General features: G+C 49.6%; 1 long non-coding RNA gene across 1 annotated transcript in view; it reads right to left on the reverse strand.

Moving 5' to 3' along the window:
- Positions 1 to 12,156: 12,156 nt before the first annotated feature.
- LOC104992534 overlaps positions 12,157 to 21,788 on the reverse strand; it is an 86,598-nt gene continuing 76,966 nt past the window's right edge. The window contains exons 2-3 of the long non-coding RNA XR_825715.1: positions 19,376 to 19,541; positions 12,157 to 12,271 (exon numbers count right to left, since the gene is read on the reverse strand). This is a non-coding gene — a long non-coding RNA (uncharacterized LOC104992534). The remainder of the gene's footprint in view (positions 12,272 to 19,375; positions 19,542 to 21,788) is intronic.

Below are 21,788 nucleotides of genomic sequence, written 5' to 3' on the forward strand. Positions count from 1 at the left end.
GGGATGCTGGCTCGCACCCCACCCTGGTGGGAGCGCCCCGGGACCGACGCAGGTCTCCGCGCCAAGATTGGCGGCGAGCTGGGCTCCGGGGAGTTCTCCCGAGGCAACCGGCAGCTCCCTGCTTCCGAGGCTCCAGGTGGGGCCCCCTCCCCCTTCCGGGAAGGGGGCGACTGATCCATATGTCCACGGGCCGGGCTCACCAGCGTGTTTTAGTCACGGGATTTACAGTAAACGCTCAGAAGCACCAAAAAGGAGGGGCGTCTGGCTGGGAAAGGGCTGAAGGAGAAGTAAGGTTGCTGACACATTCTGGCAAGTGGGCGAGAGGCGGTGGGCTTCGGGCACGCGCGGGCAGACCCACGCACACCCGACACCCCAGTTTCACGCGCCCATCTGACACATTCTCGGCTGCGTTAAAGCTGCTCTGCACCCCTCGGCGCCCTCGCACACATTCCTGCACGCAGCTCCGCGCGCACCCCGTGTGCCAGGGTGGGGTACACGCAATACCTCGTAAACTTTCCGCGCTACGCAAAACCGGATCTGGGCTGGACCAAAGATGTAGGTGTTAGTGCATTTTAAAATGCATTTTTAAATGAACAAGACTCTGGAGAGGCGTGAATGCTAGAAATGGACCTGGGCTCGAAGGGAGGGGTCACTTAAAAAACCGACAGGCTTCGCAAGTAGAAAAGCTAGAGGGAGCAACGTTTGTCTTGCGGATTTAGGCGGGAACGCGGCTTCTTTCCAGCCTTGGAATCGCCGAGCCGAGGGTCTTCTGCGAACGCCTCACGTTTGCCCCATCCTAGGGCATCAGCCCTCAGTCCGTACTGTCCCAGGGCCATTGAGTGGTGCCCGCTTGGGGGCGTGGCCCTAGCAGGTGAGCGAATCTGAGCCAGGAAGGCTTGGGGATTGGAGCTGGGGAAAGTACCCGGGGGCTGACCTTCTTGCCATTCTTCCGGGCCCCTCCAGTTCTAAGAAAAGACTAAACACCTTCATTCCTAGAACGGGGGGGTGTAAGGAACCAGCTTCATAAAAGTTTAGGTTAAAGGATGAAAACCTGATGAGAATTATACTCTTGAATCAGAAGCCGGGTGTGTGCTTAGTCACTCAGTCTCTTTGTGACCCCATGAGTCACAAAGTCAGAGCCCTCCAGGCTCCGCTGTCCCTGGGGATTCTCCAGTCAAGAATACTAGAGTGGGTTGCCATGCCCTCCTCCAGGGATCTTCCCAACCCAGGGACCGAACCCAGGTCTCCCGCATTGCAGGTGGATTCTTTACCCTCTGAGCCACTGGGGGAAGCCCTCAGTGGCTGGAGTCTGGTGTAAATAAATTTCCCCCCTCCCCTCTCCTACTCCCTGAATCTTCTGGCTGCCCAAATGCCCTTTACCACTCCCACATTTCCACACCCCCACCGGAGGTTTTCCCTATCCCAAGGGCCCTACTCTAGACTCTGAAATTACTGTTCGGCACATTGCTCTTCCTCCTTCATCTCAAAAACAATTTCTTTAACTTTCTTTGAGCCCTGACTGGACATTAGAAAGAAAATTCTCTGAAGCATATTTGGGAGCTTTAATGAGAAAGCAGTGATGAACACCCAGGGTGTGCCCACTGATTCCCATGGTGGTGGGAGGGGTATCTGGTAGCAGGAGGCTGAAGTCCTTCAGGGACTCCGGGTCAGTGGACAATGCCACCAGGCCAGCATTCACCTTGTGGCCATGAGGCCCTCTTTTCCCACCTGTCTATATAAGCGTCACTCACCACACCTCACTCTCTGCAGATCCACCCTCAACCTGAGCTGCCCTTAGATATGGCAGCGTACAAGTGTCACATGATAACCCACGTGTCTCCTGTGTGTAAGCACCCCTACCCCATGTCAAGATCTGCAGAGGAAACATAGACAGACATGTGCCAGCCATAGGCAATTTAATCTCTCAGAGCCTCAGTTATTTCATCTATAAAATGGGGATTTAAAAAAAAAAAAAACCTGAGTCTTCCCTGGTGGTACAGTGGCTAGGACTCCATGTTCCCAATGCAGGGGGCCCTGGTTCAATCCACATGCTGCAACTGGGACTTGGCACAGCCAAATAAATTTAAAAAATTTTTTTAATTCAAACTGTAGAGACAAGATGAGATATTGTACACAGAGCAGCGAGTCAAATGCCTGGCTCTAAGAAAGTTGTTCAAAAAACGTCACCCCTTTCCTCTGGGATCCAGAAGGATTAGGAACCTATGTATAAGGCATACAAACCTAAGTGGCAAATGAGAAGCAGAGATAAAAAGCAATGGGGATTCAAGGGAAATAGAGACAAGAAGGTCAGTCTTCCCCAGTGACTCAGTGGTAAAGAATCCACCTGCCAATGCAGGAGATGCAGGTTCAATCCCTGGGTCAGGAAGATCCCCTGGAGAGGTAAATGGCAACCCACTCCAGTATTCTTGCCTGGGAAATCCCGTGTACAGAGGACTCAGGCGGGCTACAGACCATGGGGTCCCAAAAGAGTCAGACACAACTCAGCAACTAAACAACAATTGTAGAGGGTCAAGAATAGGAGACCTTGTAAGAGGGAGTCTCAGAGAAAGGAGAGACTCTCAGGAAGTATGAACAGATGCTCTTAAGGTTCACGGATACACATTCCCACACCCTCCAAGACTATACCTTTCATCAGCCTTTAAGGGTCAAGCCCAGTGGCTCTTGAGCTTGTGGGTAGATGAGTCTCCTGCCCACCCAAGACAGCCCCTCCACCGTCACAGATACGGGAGCTACAATATGCAGGGAGAGGGAGAAAGGACACTTGGCTGTTCGTTTCTATTTCCTCATCTCTCTAGGCCTACTCATCTGGTGGCATGGATTCTCTGGAGGGTAAGAGCAATAGGCATGTAAGCGAGTAGGGTTGCTGGCCCACCCTAGGACACACGCATGCACGCATGCACTCTCGTTAACACAGCTCAACTGACCAGAGCTGAGCTACTGCCAGCAGAATCTTATCCCTTCTTTTCCTTCTGTGGAGCAAAAAATTCTGAGGATCACATGTCCCAGAGAGAAAATCCAACCAGGAATATAAAGAAGAAGAAGGTGCCAGGTAAGATACGTCAGAAATCAGGGAGTTGGCAAACAGAGGTGCCCTCAGGCATGGGACAGCAGCTGACCCAGGACTTCCCACAAAAGCAGCACAAGTTTACTGGATTCCCTCCAACAGTGCCAAGGGCTGTGGGAATACGGCTCTGAGCAGGGCTGCTCCTGCCATGGAAGCCGTGCACAATAGAGTTAGGTCAGGTAGGTATCCATGAACAGCCTGAGCAACCCAAAGACACACTGGAACCGAATGAGAGAAAGGAAGGGTTAGTACCTGGGAGTTTCGGGAGGACTTACAAGGAAACATAGGATTGGAGCTGGGCCTGGAAGGATGGTAGAATTTGGCGGAACACAGAGGGAGGCAGTGTTCTGGGGAGGGAACAGCATAGGTCAAGTGCAGTGGTAAGAACAGTTCAAGGGGACTTCCATGGTGGTTCAGTGGTTAAGAGTCCACCTCCCAATGCACGGGATGAGGGTTCAATCTCTGGTTGGGGAACTAAGATCCCACTTTTTGAGGGGCAACGAAGCCCGTTCACCACCACTAGATCAGCCCTTACACTACAAAGAGAAGCTCACCAGCTGCAACAAAGAGCACTTGCACTCCTACTAAGACCCAACACAGCTAAACAGGAAAGACAGGATTGAGGAAGCACCCAAGAGTGGGGAGGAGCCAAGGGCACAGGTGGGGAGGGGCCTGTCAGAGAAGGTCTGGAGGGTCTGATGGGAGGCACAGAGGACAAGCACTGAAGCCCTCCCTCCTGCTCCCTTAGGAGCCACTGATGATTTTTGAACAGGCCAGTGGCATAAGAACAGTGTTTTAGAAGATTGATCTGACAACTCCGTGAAGGATGGAGACAAGAGATCAGTTAGGAAGCGACTTTAACAATTTCAGCCTGAAATAATGGGGATCCAAAATAGGAAGTGGTGGTGAGCCTGGATGGAAGGAAGGGGTTGTCAGGGGCTCTAGAAAGATGAATCAGCAATATGTGGTAGATCCAACAGAGGGGACAAGGAAAAAGGAAATTATCTTCTAGTCAGACAGTGACCAGCCAGAGGACAGGCCTGGGGAAAGTAACTAGCCCTGACTTCTCAGACTTTGTCACTGGTTATAATAATTAAGGGAGCCAACTTTATGGAAAGATATATATTGATATCCCTTTAATTTTGATAAGACTCTATGAAGTAGTTACTCTTAATAGGCCAAATTTACAAATGAGACAACTAAAGTCAAAAAAAAACCAAAAAACAAAAAAAGGTAATATAACTTGCTTAAGGTCATATTCTAAGTGGCAGAACCAGGATTTGAACTTTGGCAGTTGGGATCCAGGGCCCCACCCTGGTAACCTCTGTGCCCTGAATAAATAAGCAAAGGGGCAGCTCTCCAGACTATGAATTTTTATGTCAAATTTCAGAACATCTTAAATATTCCCTTTCTCCCTGCCCTGTCCAGCAATAGAGTGAAGAAATTGTGAGAACTGCAATTTCTTTTTTACCTTTCTTGTGATCTCTTCTGGTCTCATCCTTGCAGTTCAAGTCTAAAGCCTAGAAAGGATGCTGTCTTACCATGTACATGCTACAGTGTCCAGCTCAGTGTCCTGGGCCTAGGTCATGGACATCCATGAGCTTTCTCAGCCCCGTTCCAGACCCATCTGCCTCCTAATGGCAGGCTGACACATTCACCAACCTTCCCTCCCCACATGGCCACTCCAGGTCCCTGATCCCCAGCCTGGCCAGAGTGAAATTGTCTGGGGATGGAGAGCAGCAGGGATTTAACTAAAGCTTCTAATTCCTGAAGAATGAACAGAGCTGCTGGCCCAGGGTGGGTGGGACCGGGCTAGAAGTAAAGAAATACATACTGCACTCAAGGGCATTGATTTCTCTAATTGATTTGTCAGTGTTCCCATGCTTCATGTTCTCTTTCGAGGTAAGCACCCAACAAGAGGTGGGAATCTGGCTTTACTTTGCCTCTCCCTAGGATCTCTGGAGACCCCTCTGCTGCCCCCCGCCCCCCCCACCACCACACACACACACACACACACACACACACACACACACACACTGCGGCCCCAAGGTAGCCTGTTAGAAGGGGAGGAAGCTGCTGCTACAGTGGGGATGCAGGAATGCAGATGAAGAGTTACTCAGGCAGAAAGCTGGCAATACCACCTTCTGTGGATATAGCCTGCCTCACCATTTCACAACTTCTTTCTCCGTGATCCTGAAGTCCTTACACCATCCCCCTCTCCCTTTGGGAAGAGGACATGGCTGACTCAGCACCCCTTCCAAGTGAACAAACTCAGCCTTGAAGATGGCCCATGACGTAGCCCAGGTTACAATGCAGTCAACAAGTGGAGGAGCCAGGACTGGAAGGAAAGTGGGGCTGTCCACACCTTGGTCTAGTGAGCTTTCACCTTCAAACAGAGAAACCCAGCAGCCAGAGAGCCAGGGCTCTACTGCTTTCTCCTACATTAGGAGATGGATTAAAGGCAGAAGGCACTCAGTAATTTTCAGCACTTCATTTCAGGTCTGAGGACAGGTCTGAGAAGGTTTGTTTCTCTAAACCCCTCTTTACCCCAAAGTCACACGCATCCTGAAAAATCTGAAACCCAGCACTTCCCCTGCCACCTTCGCAACTCCCCAGTGGCAGCAGGAGCTGAGCTGGTAAATGTCCCTTCTGATATGCTACTGTCAGCTTAAAATATCCCAGTGAGTGTGGAAGCCTCCCCACTGCCCGGGCTACCCTGCACCCAGCCTGTGCTGGCACCGTCCCAGCCACACTCCAGCATTGTCCAGGTGCCAACACTGCCCTTGGCAGACCCCCACTGCCTGGAACAACCCCACAGCCTCTCTCCTGAGCACGCCCACTGCCCTCAGCTCTCAGGCGCTGGCTGGCAATCTGCCAGGTTACCCAAGGTCAGAGGCAGAATGCAGGGAGAGGGGCAATGATTGCTTTTACCAAGCTATGGGGAGCTGGCTCCTGCTGCCTGGCGCCCCCCAGGAGAGCTCTCAGCACCAGCGGCCCCCCACAGGGACCATGTCTTTATTTAGCTAAGCCTGACAAGGTAGGCGGAGCCTCAGAGCTGGGTCTGAGATGGACTGTCACTTGGAGGGCCCAGCTCAGTCTCCAGGGACTGAAAGGCGGCTCGCAGGGGCTAGGAACAGAAAGTGGGGACCAGGATGTTCCTCTCTGAGCAGACAAGCTGTCTTTGGGCCCGGCCTAGAGCTTACCAGATGAGCACATTTGCCTGGGTGCTCACCTCCCTCACCCTGACCTCTCGTCCTGGGAACTTCTTTTCCCATTATCCAGAAGGTTCTCTCCTTACCCCCACTGTCCTCATATATACTAGTGCTTTCTTGCTGTCTTCTCCTTCCTACTGCTCTCAGGGGGAGGGTTACTGTTTACCCAGAAAGAATGAATTCCAATCATTAGGCTCTTAGGGTTGGAAGGAAACTTCCATGACAATAATAAACAAGTACCAACAAGTGCCTTGCGCTCAGCAACTCACAGAGCTTTCCCCTATGAATTTATCTCAGGCCTCCTGCACAGCCTCTGAAGTGGGCATTTTTCAGACTACAAAACCTAAAGTCAAGGCACCCAGGGACTTGTCCATGAGTGACTTGTCAGCGAGGAGCTGACCTACGACTTGAATCCAGTCCTGAGGGATTTCAAAGTCCTGTATTCGGGAAGTGTCCCTCCTTGAGGGACAGGGAAGCCTGGCATGCCGTAGTCCATGGGGTTCCAAAGAGTTAGACATGACTTAGTGACTGAACAGCAACAACTTGCTTAAAACATTTCAGTAAAATAAAATACTTTTTAATAATAAAAACTAAGACAATGTCACAGAAACACTTGCCAGGACAGGGGACTCTCAGGGCCCCTGTTCCCTGATTCCAGACAGCTTGGATAGTTGAATTGTTCCTTTGCCTCCCCATGACTTCACATCTACAAGGATGGGAAGCAAGAGGGAGTTTCCCAGAAGTGCCTCAGGCTACACACACTCCTGGACAGCCAGATGCCTATCATTCTCCCTGGCAGCTGGCCTGCCTGGATGCTGTCTGCCCTCAGCAGAGGAGGGCAGGGCCACTCCCATCAAAGCCATCAAGTGCAGTCCCCACCTCCTACTTCACAGTGAAGCCATCACACCAGCAAAGCTGGCTCCATCCAGAATGGGCCATTTCCAGAGGTCCAGTGTCCCACTGCCTCCCTGTTCCAAGATGGGTGAGTCCCTGCCCCTTGGAGGGTGTGGAACTGGCTACACTAGGGATCTGCACTGCTAATAGTGGTGAGAGCTCCGGGATTCTGTAATTTCCCCAGCCCTGGCTTGGTCCCATTTCTTCCTGTTCTTGCCACCTGGCTCCTGGAGCAACACCCCAGGGGGCATGTGGAGCATTTTGGAATGAGGGTCTGACTAGGGCTCAAGTTCCAGTTTTGACTTGGGTTTGCTGGCAGCCTCAGAAGAAGTTCAGTACTGTAGCACCATGAGTTGGCACTCAGAAAGAGTTGGAAGAAAAAAGGAAGAGGAAGGAAGGCTGAACTATAGGCTATTGGAACTTCTGTCCTCGCCTCCATCTCCATGCCAACTCCTCAATCTTCAACCAGGGCACCCCATAGAGTGAGAAAAGCATCCTCGGGTTCCAGCCAGCAGCTTTGTCCCCAGCTACACGAGTGACCTTAGGTCCTCTAGAGTGACGCTCCCCACCCCACCAGCCTCACAAGGGAGAAAAAAGATCAAATCAGATGCTGAACAAGACAGTGCTTGGAAATGTATGAGGTGCTTTGCAGATGCAGGCCGCAGTCTCTCTGTTTGGGGGCAGCCCATCCACCCCCCAGGGGATATCTGGGGCCCCCCTCCCTTCTTTCCCACCCCCGACTTCAGGGAGGAGCAGCCCACACCTCAGGCACTGCTGGGGCAGCTCTTGCTGCTCTAGTGACTTGAAGACAAGATAAAGAGGAACATCCCCATTTTGACAATGGGAATACTGAGGCTTCCAGAGCTCAGCACTTACCACATTCTATCAAAAATGCCCATTTTCAATGGACAGGAACATTTAAAATGGTACCTTTTATTTTTTAATTTTTTAAATTATTAAAGTATGATAACACATTTACTAGCAAATTAGAAAATACAGAACAAAGTTACATATACTTCCACTATATATTAAAGTTATAAAACAGTACCTCTATAAATGGCATGTTTAAAATGGAAAACCAACAGGGACCTATTGCATAGCACAGGGAGCTCTGGCCAATGTTATATGGCCACCTGGATGGGAGAGGAATTTCGGGAAGAATGGATACATGTATATGTATGGCTGAATCTCTTCGCTGTCCACCTGAAAATGTCAAAAGCCTGTTAATTGGCTACACCCCAATACAATATAAAAAGGTTTTTTTAATGCCCATTTTCATTGTGTATACTCCTCATCGACTCAAAGCTCTCTGAAGACAAGACCTATGTCTTCACCACAGATCATCAGAGGCTGGAACAGTAAGTGCTTGTTGGATGAATGAAAGAATGAGCCAATGATTCCTTTTACCTGACATAACCTTAGCACAAAGACGCAGGCCAGGACCACTGACCTGTTCCAAACACTTATCTCCTGTCACTGGACTGACTGGGGTAAATGACTCATATATGAATGCTCCTCTTTCCTCCTATTCTGTTCTTCTGTTTTTCTTAGGAACAATTGACAAATCTGACTAGAGGATTTTTTTTTTTTTTTTTTTTTTTTTGCCATTTAAGTTCTTTTCATCATAGATTGGCTTATGCCACTAAGTCACTTCAGTAGTGTCCAACTCTTCGTGACCCTATGGACTATATAGCCTGCCAGACTACTCTGTCCATGGGATTCTCCATGCAAGAATACAGGAGTGGATTCCAATGCCCTCCTCCTGGGCATCTTCCCAACCCAGGGATCAAACCTGCATCTCTTACACTCTTTGCTTTAAAGTCTAAATCTGCAAAGACTTAGTACATTGATGGAAGTCGGGCAGGTTAGAATTTCCAGTCTACACAGCAAAACTGTCTAGTCTTCTTTGATAGTGTGTGGACTGCCCCCCCACTCCCACTCCTGACCCAGTTACCCTAGTAATTGTTCAGTCTTAAGACTGAACCTTGTTTCTCCCCCAGCCCCATTCCCCTGAAGTGAGTAACAGAAGCACAGCCCACAGTGCTGGGAACACAGGGCTTCCTGATAAAAAAGGTTTCCCCCCTTCCTTTGGCCAAGCCACCACACAGCATGTGGGATCTTCGTTCCCCAACCAGGGATCAAACCCACGCCCCTTGCATTGGAAGCTCAGAGTCTTAACCACTGGACTGCCAGGAAAGTTTCTGAGCAGAAATTCCTGCCCTCCCAAAGATGGTCAGCACCCTTGGTCAGCTCTGACCCCCTGATGTCCCCATTGCAAGGTGACCCCTGATGAGGGACCCCCATTGTCTATGTTTGCTGCTGCTGCTAAGTCACTTCAGTCGTGTCCGACTCTGTGCAACCCCATAGACAGCAGCCCAACAGGCTTCCCCATCCCTGGGATTCTCCAGGCAAGAACACTGGAGTGGTTGCCATTTCCTTCCCCAGTGTTGCCTTCCACCAAACCCAACTGGTTTCCCATTTCCTCTCAGCCGACTGCCATGTTGCAAGGCAGTCTGATAACCCATCCTAAGCCAAGAGAAAACCTATGTATTTGAAGAGTTGCCACTGTGTCACTGCAGTTTCCAGCACTAGCAAAACTGATAATGATCTGTTTTTTGGTAATCAATCCCAATCAATCAGTCATTGAATTCTTCAATGCCTTCTTGGTTCTCCTCCCTGACGCATATGCATTTTAAAGAAATAAGAACAGAGAGACAGGCCTTAATGCGAGCTAATGGCTCTCTAATAGTAGAAATAAGGCACCAGAAGAAAGGAGATACAAATGAGAATCCAAGAAGGCAAATCTGCCTGTGCAGCATCTCAGCCACTCCCCTGTCCTCACCGGAGCACATGTGTTAATTGATCGAAACTAAGACTTTTCAACGCAGCACTCCAGGCAGCCACAACCAGTCATTTGAGTTGACTCATGAGTTCCTTTAATCCCCTTGTAAATGCTGCTCCGTGAACTCTGACTACCCTCTGTTCTAAGATCCGGGTTCCGGGAGGTACCTGGGAAGCTGGTGTTCAAATCACACTCTGGGATACCCCCCATATATGCCCAGACATGCCAGCAGTGTCCCAAGGAGGTGTCCAAAAGGCTTTTCCAAAGACAGAAACCATCCCACCCCACTAAGGAGGACAGGCAGCGGGTGTGTTGGAGCAGACCTATCATGCCAAGAAAAACAATCAGCTCCAGTTGGAACCTGATGACTGATTTAAACCAATCCCCACGTACAGAAGTGCTTCCAACTCCTATCAGTCCTGAAGGAGGGCCAGTTCTCCTCCAGGTGCTGCTCACAGCCTCTGTGGGATCCATCGCGCTCCTTTCTCCTGCAGTCTGACTCAGGTCGCCAGACGATGAGAAAGGGCCTCCCTTCCGGCCTCTCCCACAGGAGGAGCCTGGAGTCAGGGAGGCTATGAGGCACAGCTGATGATGTTGTGTCTGTTGATGAGCAATTGAGGGCGATAAAATGGGCTGCACAAACGCCATACCAAGCTGGCCACCCCAGGCACAGGGCAGGAGGCCATGAGAGCCCTGCAGGGATGCAGGCAGCCAATGGGCCCACGTTCCCCACCCCAGACCCCTGCCTTTAGGGTTACAGTGAGAGTTTCCTTTGGTGCCTCCCTGCACCCTCTTCCTCCTTCCCATTTGTTCAAGGAGACATGGAATTGAGTCCTGCTAAGCTCCAGGGTCTTCCCTGGTGGCTCAGCGGGTAAAGAATCTGCCTGCAATGCAAGAGACACAAGAGACACAGGTTCGATCCCTGGGTTGGGAAGATCCCCTGAAGGAGGGCATGGCAACCCACTCTAGTGTGCTTTCCCGGAAAATCCCATGGACTGAGGAGCCTAGGCAGGCTACAGTCCAAAGGGTCACACAGAATAGGACACAACTGAGCGACTAAGCATGCAAGCAAGCAATCTCCTGGTACCATCCTGCTGTTGAGGGCGCTTCAGACAAGGCCTTTCCCCCAGGGAACCCTTCCCAATCCTCTCCTGGACACACTCCTTGGTCCACCCTTCTCCAGTTAGGACACCACCACGTGGGCCTGCTGATTGGCCTCTGGAAATAGGAAATGTAGAAGTAGCAGAATGCCTTACAAGGCACCATGGCCCATACTGTCTCTTCTGACCCTTAAAAAAAAAAAAGGAAAAAGAGCCCATGCAAAAAGACAGGTAAGGCTCTGCACTCAGAATTAGGCTGCCTGGCTCCGCCTCTTACCAGCTGCGTGTCCTTAGGAAAGTCCTTTAACTTGCCTCCCAGTGGGGACAGTAGTCTTCCTTGCCTCCCTTACACAACCCAGTGGTTCATCAGCCATCATGAAAGCACCTACCGTAATAGATACGGACACCAAATCGACAAGGCGCTGCCTCTGTCTTAGATAAGATGGTATCTAAAAGCTTCCAGCGTGGTTGGGGGAAGCAGATGGACAGATAAGTACAACAGAGTTTGGAAACTATGGTGTTGAATCAGGGTATAGTGGGGAGAGGGGTTGACTGAAAACTGGATAGGTATAGAAATGAGGATTTTAGAGCAGACACTGCTTAAAGAAATAGCACTAAAGACTTACCAGGGAGCATTCCCATATGTGTAATTGTGCCAAGGGTCAAAAAAGGTAATAGGTATTAGCCTGCTCTATAAAAAACTGTAAAAAGCTGTCCAATGCAAAGGGTTAGTTATGCTATTAACATAAAATGTCAGGCCTCGGCCAACCAAGATGGGTTGTATTGGTTACACAAGGTTGTGTGTGTGTGTGTTAAGTCACTTCAATTGTGTCTGACTCTTTGCAACCCCATGGACTGTAGCCCGCCCGACTTCTCTGTCCATGGGATTCTCTGGGCAACCAATACAGAGTGGGTTGCCATGTTCTCCTCCAGGGGATCTTTCTGACCCAGGGATGGAACCCAAGTCACACAAGACTATGCTAAAGCAAAAAAAAAAAAAAAAAATCTGCAGAGTCTCCAACATTTACACCACCAAAGTTTATTTCTGCCTTACACAATATGCTCTGTTGGCAGGGGCTCTACTCCACACAGTCACTCAAGGATCCAGGCTGGCTGAGGGGCTGTCATCTTCCACCTCCTGGAATACAAAGCATCCTCAGTCACTATAGCTGGAGTGCAGAGAGCCAGCCAGAGTGATAGGTGTCACTTTCACCTACAACCCATAGGCCAGAACCAGTTATGGGGTCCTGTCTAACAGCACAGGGACTGATCGATGTGGGGAAGTCTGGTGGGCATCAATGTCTTTATCACATGAGCCACAGAAACCTCTCTGCATCCTGCAAAACTTGAGTGTTTGGCTAATCAGAGAGTCCTTTAAGGAAATCTGTGTCTGATTCCCTGGGGGCCAAGCAGTCTCAGGAAGATGGTACTGAACCTGAATTCTTCCTAATTCCAGAGTGACTAGCTATGGCAGAGAACTAAGGGACAGCCTCGAGATTTAAGTTATGTCTGTGACTCAAATAAACCCAGAGTTAAAAATCAGATCAGATCAGATCAGATCAGTCACTCAGTCGAGTCCGACTCTTTGCGACTCCATGAATCACAGCACGCCAGGCCTCCCTGTCCATCACCAACTCCCAGAGTTCACTGAGACTCACGTCCATCGAGTCAGTGATGCCATCCAGCCATCTCATCCTCTGTTGTCCCCTTCTCCTCTTGCCCCCAATCCCTCCAAGCATCGGAATCTTTTCCAATGAGTCAACTATCATAGCTAACTCATAATGAGCACTTACGGTGAAGATCGCTCAGTCGTGTCTGACTCTTTGCGACCCCGTGGACTGTAGCCTACCAAGCTCCTCTGTCCATGGGATTTTCCAAGCAATAGTACTGGAGTGGATTGCCATTTCCTTCTCCAGAGAACTTCCCGACCCAGGGATCGAACCCGGGTCTCCCACATTGTAGACAGATGCTTAACCGTCTGAGCCACCGGTGCTAAGTCCATAACATCTGTGTTGATTGATTTAAGCCTCACAATAACCCACGGAGGTAAATAGCCCCCATTGATATATGAAAATAATAGACTAAGTCCAAGTTCTTCACACTCTTCAATGAGTAAAACAGCAGAGTAGGAAGTTGAATGCAGAACTAGCCCATCTCCAAAAACCACCAAGTTATTTACCACCAAGTTATTCCACTGCAGTCCCAAGATCCAGACTTTCTCTGGGTATATGATATTGGTAAGAGAAGGAAATGGCAGCCCACTCCAGTATTCCTGCCTAGAGAATCCCGTGGACAGGGGAACCTGGGGGGCTGCTGTCCATGGGGTCGCACAGAGTCAGACACGACTGAAGCGACTTAGAATGCATGCATGCATTGGAGAAGGAAATGGCAACCCACTCCAGTGTTCTTGCCTGGAGAATCCCAGGGACAGAGGAGCCTGGTGGGCTGCTGTCTATGGGTTCGCACAGAGTCGGACACGACTGAAGCAACTTAGCAGCAGCAGCATGATCTTGGGTAAGTCAGTTCACATCTCTGAACCTCAACTTTCTCATCTGTAAAATGAGATTAATAGCAATACCTGTCTCATAGAGGGACTTCTCAGGTGGTACAAGTGGTAAAGAACCTGCCTGCCAATGCAGGAGACACAGGAGATATGGGTAATTTGATCCTTAGGTCAAGAAGACCCTCTGGAGGAAGGAAGGGCAACACACTCCAGTATTCTTGCCTGGAGAATCCCATGGACAGAGGAGCCTGGCAGGCTACAGTCCAAATGGTCTCAAAGTCGGACATGACTGAGCGACTTAGCACGCACACATGCTTCTCATAGGATTTTTGAGAGACTCCAAGGATTATCTCCAGGGCCTCCTTGGCGGTCCAGTGGTTAAGACTGCATTCCAAAAAAGGGGGTGGGAGTTTGAACCCTGGTTGGGGAGCTAAGATCCCACATTCCTCATGGCCAAAAAAAAAAACTCATAAAAATGAAGCAGTATTGTAACAAACTCAATAAAGGCTTTTTAAATGGTTCATATTAAAAAATCTTAAAAAAAAAAAAAAGATTACCTCTTAATTATCTTAGAGAAAAAAGAGTTTTTGTCAACTATACATTCTCTGCTGGTACATGACCAAAAAAATACCTGTGGATTAGACATCCCCTAGGGACCAAGCAAGAGTCTGGAGAAAGATCACACCTGTTGAATGAGGGCAAAGCAGGACAGGTCCCTTATTTCCCCAAGGGTTCTTGCTGACACACTGGAAACAGCCCCAGCCAGCTGGCCAGCTGCGCTAGGTGGAGACCTTCCTTGCCTCTTCCACTGGCCCCAGGCTCCCTTTGGCAACTTGGCCACAGCTTCATATTTGTTTATTTTTCCTGCAGAGGTTTTTGCAGTGTATGTCCCAAGTAGGACAACTACATCAATAAGTTCCATTGCATCACGAGTGTGATGAAGAACAGAGTCTGGCTTGTTGGCTGAGGCTTCCAGTCCAGGGCACAAGGCACTGTCTCACATACACGTCCTCCCCACCCCTCAACAGTCTGGCCCCTTATGCCCTCACCAGCACTTTTCCCCTCCTCTAATTCCATTCTGGGCTTCCAAGATAGCTCAGTGGTAAAGAATCCACCTGCCAATGCAAAAGAAATGGGTTCTATCCCTGGACCGGAAAGACCCCTGGGGAAGGAAATGGCAACCCACTCCAGCCTTCTTGCCTGGAAAATCCCATGGACAGAGAGCCTGGTAGGCTACAGTCCATGGGGTCACAAGAGTCAGACACAACCAACTAAACAACAACCACCACACTTTCGTTCCGCCCTGGGGCCCCGCTCTAGCCTGCTTGGTCCACACTTCCATCTCCCAAAGCACTGACCACAGATCCTATTCTTCCCCATCCCAGAACCTTCAGTCCTCCACCACCTCAACACAATCCTTCCACCATCTCCGCCTGTCAGATCCTTCCCGGATACAAAATTGTCAATAGCGGTTATCTCTGGCTGATGAGATTACAGGTTATCTTTTTCTTTCCAAGATTTGGAGCAATGAGCCCATGCTACTCTTACAGTCAGAAAAGCACAGTGAAGTCATGCTTCAAGACCCTGCCATCCTGCAAGGCCCCCCTTTACTCTAACACCTAGTTACCTGTCTACTCTGAAATCCTACAGCTCTCAGCCCTACCACAAATGTCTTTGTACTTGAGTTAGTTGACTGTGTGTAAATGTTTGAGCACGTCCTTGCGTGCTCAGTCATGCCCAACTCTTTGCAACCCCATGGACTATAGTCCACTAGGCTCCTCTGTCCATGGGATTTCCCAGGCAAGAAGACTGGATTGGGTTGCCATTTCCTCCTTCAGGGGATCCTCCTGACCCAGGGATCAAACCCGTGTCGCCTGTGTCCCCTGCATTGGCAGGTAGGTTCTTTACAACTAGCTCCACCTGGGAATGTCGGATACCCACAACCAAATAGTAAATGCCATGAAAGCAGGGACTTTTCACACACATCTGCCCTCCCTGCACAGCCCTTTGCATATAGCTGGGTTCCATGCACATAGTGAATTGTGAATGTGACTTGGCAATTACAAGAGTTTCAGGGATGGATGTGATATGCCTTACTTTGGTTTGGGGGCCAGAAGGTACAGGGGTGGCGGTGTTGGAATCATTGCAAGTTAGAATGCAGGGGTCTTAGACTTCGTATAACCCAATGACCTGCATTTATACAGACTCTCTAACATTGAGTTTGCCCAGCAATAGGATTTTCTTACTCCCACCACATGAGCAGCCAAACTAAGGCCTGGAGCAGTAAAGCAATTTGGCCCACGAGTCCAGAACCCACATCTCCTGTCACCCAGCCCACGCTTTAACCACTAAACCACAGCTGCCACTCCAAGACCTTATTAATAGCCATTTCTCCCCCCAGTCAGCGGTTGGACATGGCTTGCCAGGTTAATAATTTGTTCATTAGGTGCCTAATGAATTACTTGCTAATTGCTAACTTGATGAACAGCCAGCAGTCCCCATCTGCCTGGAGAAATGGAAGCAAATAACCACAGAAGAGCTGGCCAAGCTCCGGTCTCTGGAGAGCAGGAATTTTCAGCCTGAGAGGGTGGTGGCCATGGCTCCCAGGGAAGAAGACTGTGTTGGCCAGTCGCCTGGAATACTGAGAAGTTCCCAGGGAGTTGTACCTTCCAGGTAAGCCAGTACGGACGGGTGCCTCTTGTTGGACCTATAAGCTCCCTACAAAAGTTTAGGGCTGCCCAGATCATCTTCCAATCTTCAAGTCTTCTCTCCACAAAACGTCCCCTATTGATTTTCTTTCTTTTTTTATATTTATTTATTTGGCTGCACTGGGTCTTAGTTGCAGCATTTGAACTCTTAGTTGCAGCATGTGGAATCTAGTTCCCTGACCAGGTATTGAACCTGGGCCCCCTGCATGGGTAGCACAGAGTCTTAATCACTGGAGCACCAGAGAAGTCCCCTTAACGATTTTCTTATATTTCCATTTTCTCTGAACTTCTACCACTTGAAGTCGGTACTGTTCAATTTAAATGTCATCTTATGTTTTCTCTGAGTGTCGGTCTGGTTTCCCCATCTTGAAGGCAGACACAAGATCGCTATTGGACTCCAAGCCTCCTGAGAATATAAGCCACATCTTTCTTGTTCATCCTTTCATCTCCCATACCAACAGTGCCCAAATTCATAAGTATTTATTAAAGGAATGAATAATTCATACTTTCCTGGATACATCTATAATAGCTTGCTAAGGCTGCCATAACAAAATGCCACAGACTGGGTGGCTTCAACAACAGAAATACATTCTCTCACAATTCTGGAGGCTGGAAGTCCACGATTAAGATCCGACCAGTCCATTCTGAAGGAGATCAGCCCTGGGATTTCTTTGGAAGGAATGATGCTAAAGCTGAAACTCCAGTACTTTGACCACCTCATGCGAAGAGTTGACTCATTAGAAAAGACTCTGATGCTGGGAGGGATTGGGGACAGGAGGAGAAGGGGATGACAGAGGATGAGATGGCTGGATGGCATCACTGACCCGATGGACGTGAGTCTGAGTGAACTCCGGGAGTTGGTGATGGACAGGGAGGCCTGGCGTGCTGCGATTCATGGGGTCGCAAAGAGTCGGACACGACTAAGCAACTGAACTGAACTGAACTGAGGCTAGGGTTCTCCTTGGCTTGTACACGGCCACCTTCTCACTTCGTCCTCACGTGGCCCTTCCTCCGTGTGTGAGTATCCATGGTGTCTTCATGCATGCAAATTTCTTCCTATAGGACACCCTTACAGGATTTGACTAAGGCCCATTTTAACAACCTCATTTTAACTTTATTACCTCTTTGGAGACCTTAACTCCAGACACAATCACATACGGAGAGAGTGGAAGGTCAGGATTTCAACACAGAAATTGGGGATGGGCACAATTCTCCATATAACAATTTCCCACCCTGCAATGCATATCTCAGTGCTCCACATGTATTAAAGCATGGGTCCCCAACACCAGCCCCCACCGGCCACACAGCAGGAGGTGAGCCATGAGGGGCAGGTGAGCAACAAAGCCTTATCTGTATTTACAGCCACTCCCTATGGCTTTCATTACTGCCTGAACCATGCCCCACGTCCCCACCATTCATGGAAAAACTGTCTTCCACGAAACCAGTCCCTGGTGCCCCAAAGGTTGGGGACCACTGTATTAAAGAGTCATGCATGCTAAGTCGCTTCAGTCGTGTCTGATTCTTTGAGACCCTATGAACTGTAACCCACCAGGCTCCTCTATCCATGGGGTTTCTCCAGGTAAGAACACTGGAGTGGGTTGCCATGCCCTTCTCCAGGGAATCTTCCCAACCCAGGGATCGAACCAAAGGCTCCAAAGTTGGAGCTTTCCATTTTTTCTGGGGGAAGGGTTCATCTTGGTGACCTGGTTCGCAGTCGTGCTCATATCCCAGAAAAACTCCAGGGTGGAATATTTAAGGCAAACCCTCTTGGTCATGTTGGTTCCCAAATCCTTACAGCCCTGTTATTTTTGAAATCACTTTCGAGCAGTACTGAATAGAGATGATGATTTTTCACATTTGCATAGCAATTTTTCTTATCAGAGCACGTTCTCGTTTTATCCCTCCAGCATGGCTGTGAGGGAGGAAGTGGAGGGTTACAATGTCCATCTTACAGACAAAGAATTGAAGTAAGAAGGAATTAATCAGCTTTCCCGAGTCGTGACTTTCACTCCCAGGTCCCTTCCTAGGAACCCCTGTAGGACAGACCTCAGTCATTTCCATCTGTGTCTGAAGACCCAGCGAGGACCAGGCACAAAGGGGACACTCAGGGATGTTTGGCATTAATAAGAATGAGCTGCAGTTAGAATCCTGACCCAGCGTGGAAAGAGGCTGAAAAATCAGTATTGACTACCGCCACCCACCCTCTCCCACCCTCAAGGGCCCAGTAGGCAGCCAGCTTCAATGCCTAAAGTTCCCATGCCAGCCTGCTTTTCAGTCAAGACCCCAAAGCCCAAGGTTAAACTGAACATGATTCTGAGAGATAATATATCTATTTTCACTTCCACACTGCTCCCAGGGACAATAATGAAAATGTGTTTATGATAAAATCACAAAATCATCTCACATATTATTTATTTTTATCCTTTTATGTCACAAGTATTTTTAGAATCTCCCTCTGATATATTGTGGAGTGAAGCAGGGTATACATTTTCCCAAATGCATTATCTCATTTCATCCTCAAAACAAAGCTTAAATGTGGATGAGAAGGATATTATACCCATTTGGCAGAGAAGTAAAGCAAAACAGAGAGGTCAAGTATTTGCCCAAGTGGAACAAGAAGCAGTGGGCCTGACTCACACTGCCTGTCCTTTGCTCAGCATCTCTAGATTGGTGTGGGAGGAAGTCTGAGGAAGCTAACCCGGAGGGGCTCCTTCTTAGGACCGATTTGTTGTTTAGCTAAGTTGTGTCTGACTTTTCTGCAACTTCACAGACTGTAGCCTGCCAGGTTCCTCTGTCCATAAGATTTCCCAGGCTAGAATACTAGAGTGGGTTACCATTTCCTTCTCCATGGGATGTTCCCAACCCAGGGATCAAACCCGAGTCTCCGGCCCTGCAGGTGGATTCTCTACTGCTGAGTCACCTAGGAAGCCCTCTTAGGGCAGGAGGAAAAGAGAAAACCCTGCACCAGCAGATGCCGGATACTATATGCAGATGTATCATCTTTGGCACAGAGTTTTTGAATACTTTGTACCTGAATTATTTCAACTGAGGTGCAGACTCTCCAGCCCCACACTGGCCCCATCACATCTTACTGCATCAGTCTCCACTGTGCATGGTTATGTTGCCATCCAGATGCTAATGGATTTTGAGTCTGCAGTCCTCTTTGGTCTGTGAATAGCAGCCTCGCAGTGACCGTCCTTGAAAGAAAGAAAGTGAAAGTGAAAGTCACTGAGTCATGTCCGACTCTTTGCAACCTCATGGACTATACAGTACATGGAATTCTCCAGGCCAGAATACCGGAGTAGGTAGCCATTCCCTTCTCCAGTGGATTTTCCCAACTCAGGGATTAAAGCCAGGTCTCCCACATTGCAGGAGGATTCTTTGCCAGCTGAGCCACTTGGGCAGCCCAATGGATATTTGGGATGGAAGAAATCCCAAATGGGATGGTACAAGACGGGGCTCAGGAAGGGGGCATGGGGTAACAGCCAGTGCAAACTGCACTCCCCGTCCCCCTCACCCAGCAATAGAATTCTGCCAAGGTCAGCAGACCCTGCACCACGCGATGGAGTCTGAAGATTTAGGCCCCCAGAGGCTGCTCCCCCTACATTCCTGGGCATAACTGGACCACATTTTCTACCCTCTTTGATCATCCTTCAACACATGGTGTGAAATAGGCAGATTAAACCAGCCATGGTCTCTCATCAGCTCAGCCAACCAGGAGAAGGTGTGAGCCTCACAATCTCCATAAAAAACCCATACAAGAGGCACACAGCCGTTGACACAATAGTCCCACTGCTGGCTCCCTGCCAGCTTTTTTCTCTGATGAACACAGGTGGTCCAAACCCAAACAGGTCCCCTGCTGCCATGTATAAGCCTGGACTCCTGGGTAAATGACCTGAAACATACAGTCCTTGTCCACCCCTCCTCACCAGGCATGTCTGTCTCTAGCCTGAGTGTGCTCAGCCTCCCAGCCTCTCTCCTCCTCCCCTCATTGGTCTGGAGCTTTAGAGTTGCTCTTTTGTCTCATACTGATGTCATCTAGCTCTTCAAGCCCTTCCCTTCCTCAAGCAGAGTCCATCCTGGGCCTTTGCTGCCAGCATAGATCAAAATCTGTGACTACGTGGTGCCAGCTTTTTGGCATGCTAAGGATGTAAAAGGAATGAGAGGTGGGAGCATGGCAACTCCCAGTAGGATGGAGGGAGAAGGAGGCATCAAAGGAGCTGTCACTCAGAGGCCCACTCACAGCAGGACTTCGGCAATGCCAAGGATCCAGGAGTGTGTTACTGCGAGAGTGGGTTGCACACGCTCAATGGATCTGATGGTGTTGGTGGGAATGTCAGCTACGGAGGCTGAATTCTCTGGGACTCTGTTGCACAAAGAGAAGGCAATGCAGGACGAAGGCCCTGGCTCCTGGAAAGGGGCCCCAGGAAGGAGGTGAGAGATGCACTTAAACACGCCTAGTACTTCTTATGCCCTGGGTACCTGTCTTGGTGAAACTGGGAGGGTCTTCCAGCAACCAGGCAATCTCACTGGGGTAGAAACCTGGAAAGCAACTTCACTCTCACAGGACATCAGAGGTAGGGGGCTGCCTCTTGATGGCTTTGCAGAAATATTTGACACTTCCACTCTTTCCAGAAAATTCATTTTCAAACCCTACTTAGAACAGGATGGTGGCTGGGCTAGCCTCTCTGGGCCCCCAGGAGAGAGGGGGAGCCGTGTGCACGGAGCAAGACAGAGCCAAACCCCCATGCTGGGCCAGGACCAAACATGTACTTGCAGTCACTTCTTTGGAAGCCACCAGGGCCCCTGTGGAGTGTCCTCTGGGTGGCATCTCTCTGTTCTCTCTGCCTCTTGCCTGCAGCCCTGGAACAGAAGCCAGAGCTGGCCTCCCTTGAGGCAGGCTCACAAGTGGTCCACACCTCATTCAGTGCTGCCAGAGGTCCCACCAGAGGCTGGGGGCTGGATCTTCTCTGCAGCTCTGAAACTGAAAATGTTAGTCATTCAGTCATATCTGACTTTTTTGATCCCATGGACTGTACTTCACCAGGCTCCTCTGTCCATGGGATTCTCCAGGCAAGAATACTGGAGTGGGTTGCCATGCCTCTCTCCAGGGGATCTTCCCAACCGAAGGATGGAACCCGCATGTCTCATGTCTCCGGCACTGGCAGGCGGGTTCTTTACCACTAGCACCACTGCAGCTCTAACCCCTTCTAAATTCCCAAGCCACTTTTCCACAGCTCCTAGAGACTGTGCGGCTGGTTTCCCCAGGCTGGATCAGCCAGGCAGTTGAGTGCCCCTCCCAGGACTAAATCCCAAAGAATGTCTCGGCTAACCAAACTCTAACCAAACTCATGGGCAGGGCCCAAGATTGTGGAGTGTCCCCTGTCCTCCATCCACCTCGGGTGCTTGGTGGGCTCGAGGAGCAGCCGTTTATAGTCCCAAAG

Source organism: Bison bison, unplaced genomic scaffold (genome assembly GCF_000754665.1).
Source record: "Bison bison bison isolate TAMUID 2011002044 unplaced genomic scaffold, Bison_UMD1.0 scf7180017864217, whole genome shotgun sequence".
Classification (NCBI taxonomy): domain Eukaryota; kingdom Metazoa; phylum Chordata; class Mammalia; order Artiodactyla; family Bovidae; genus Bison; species Bison bison.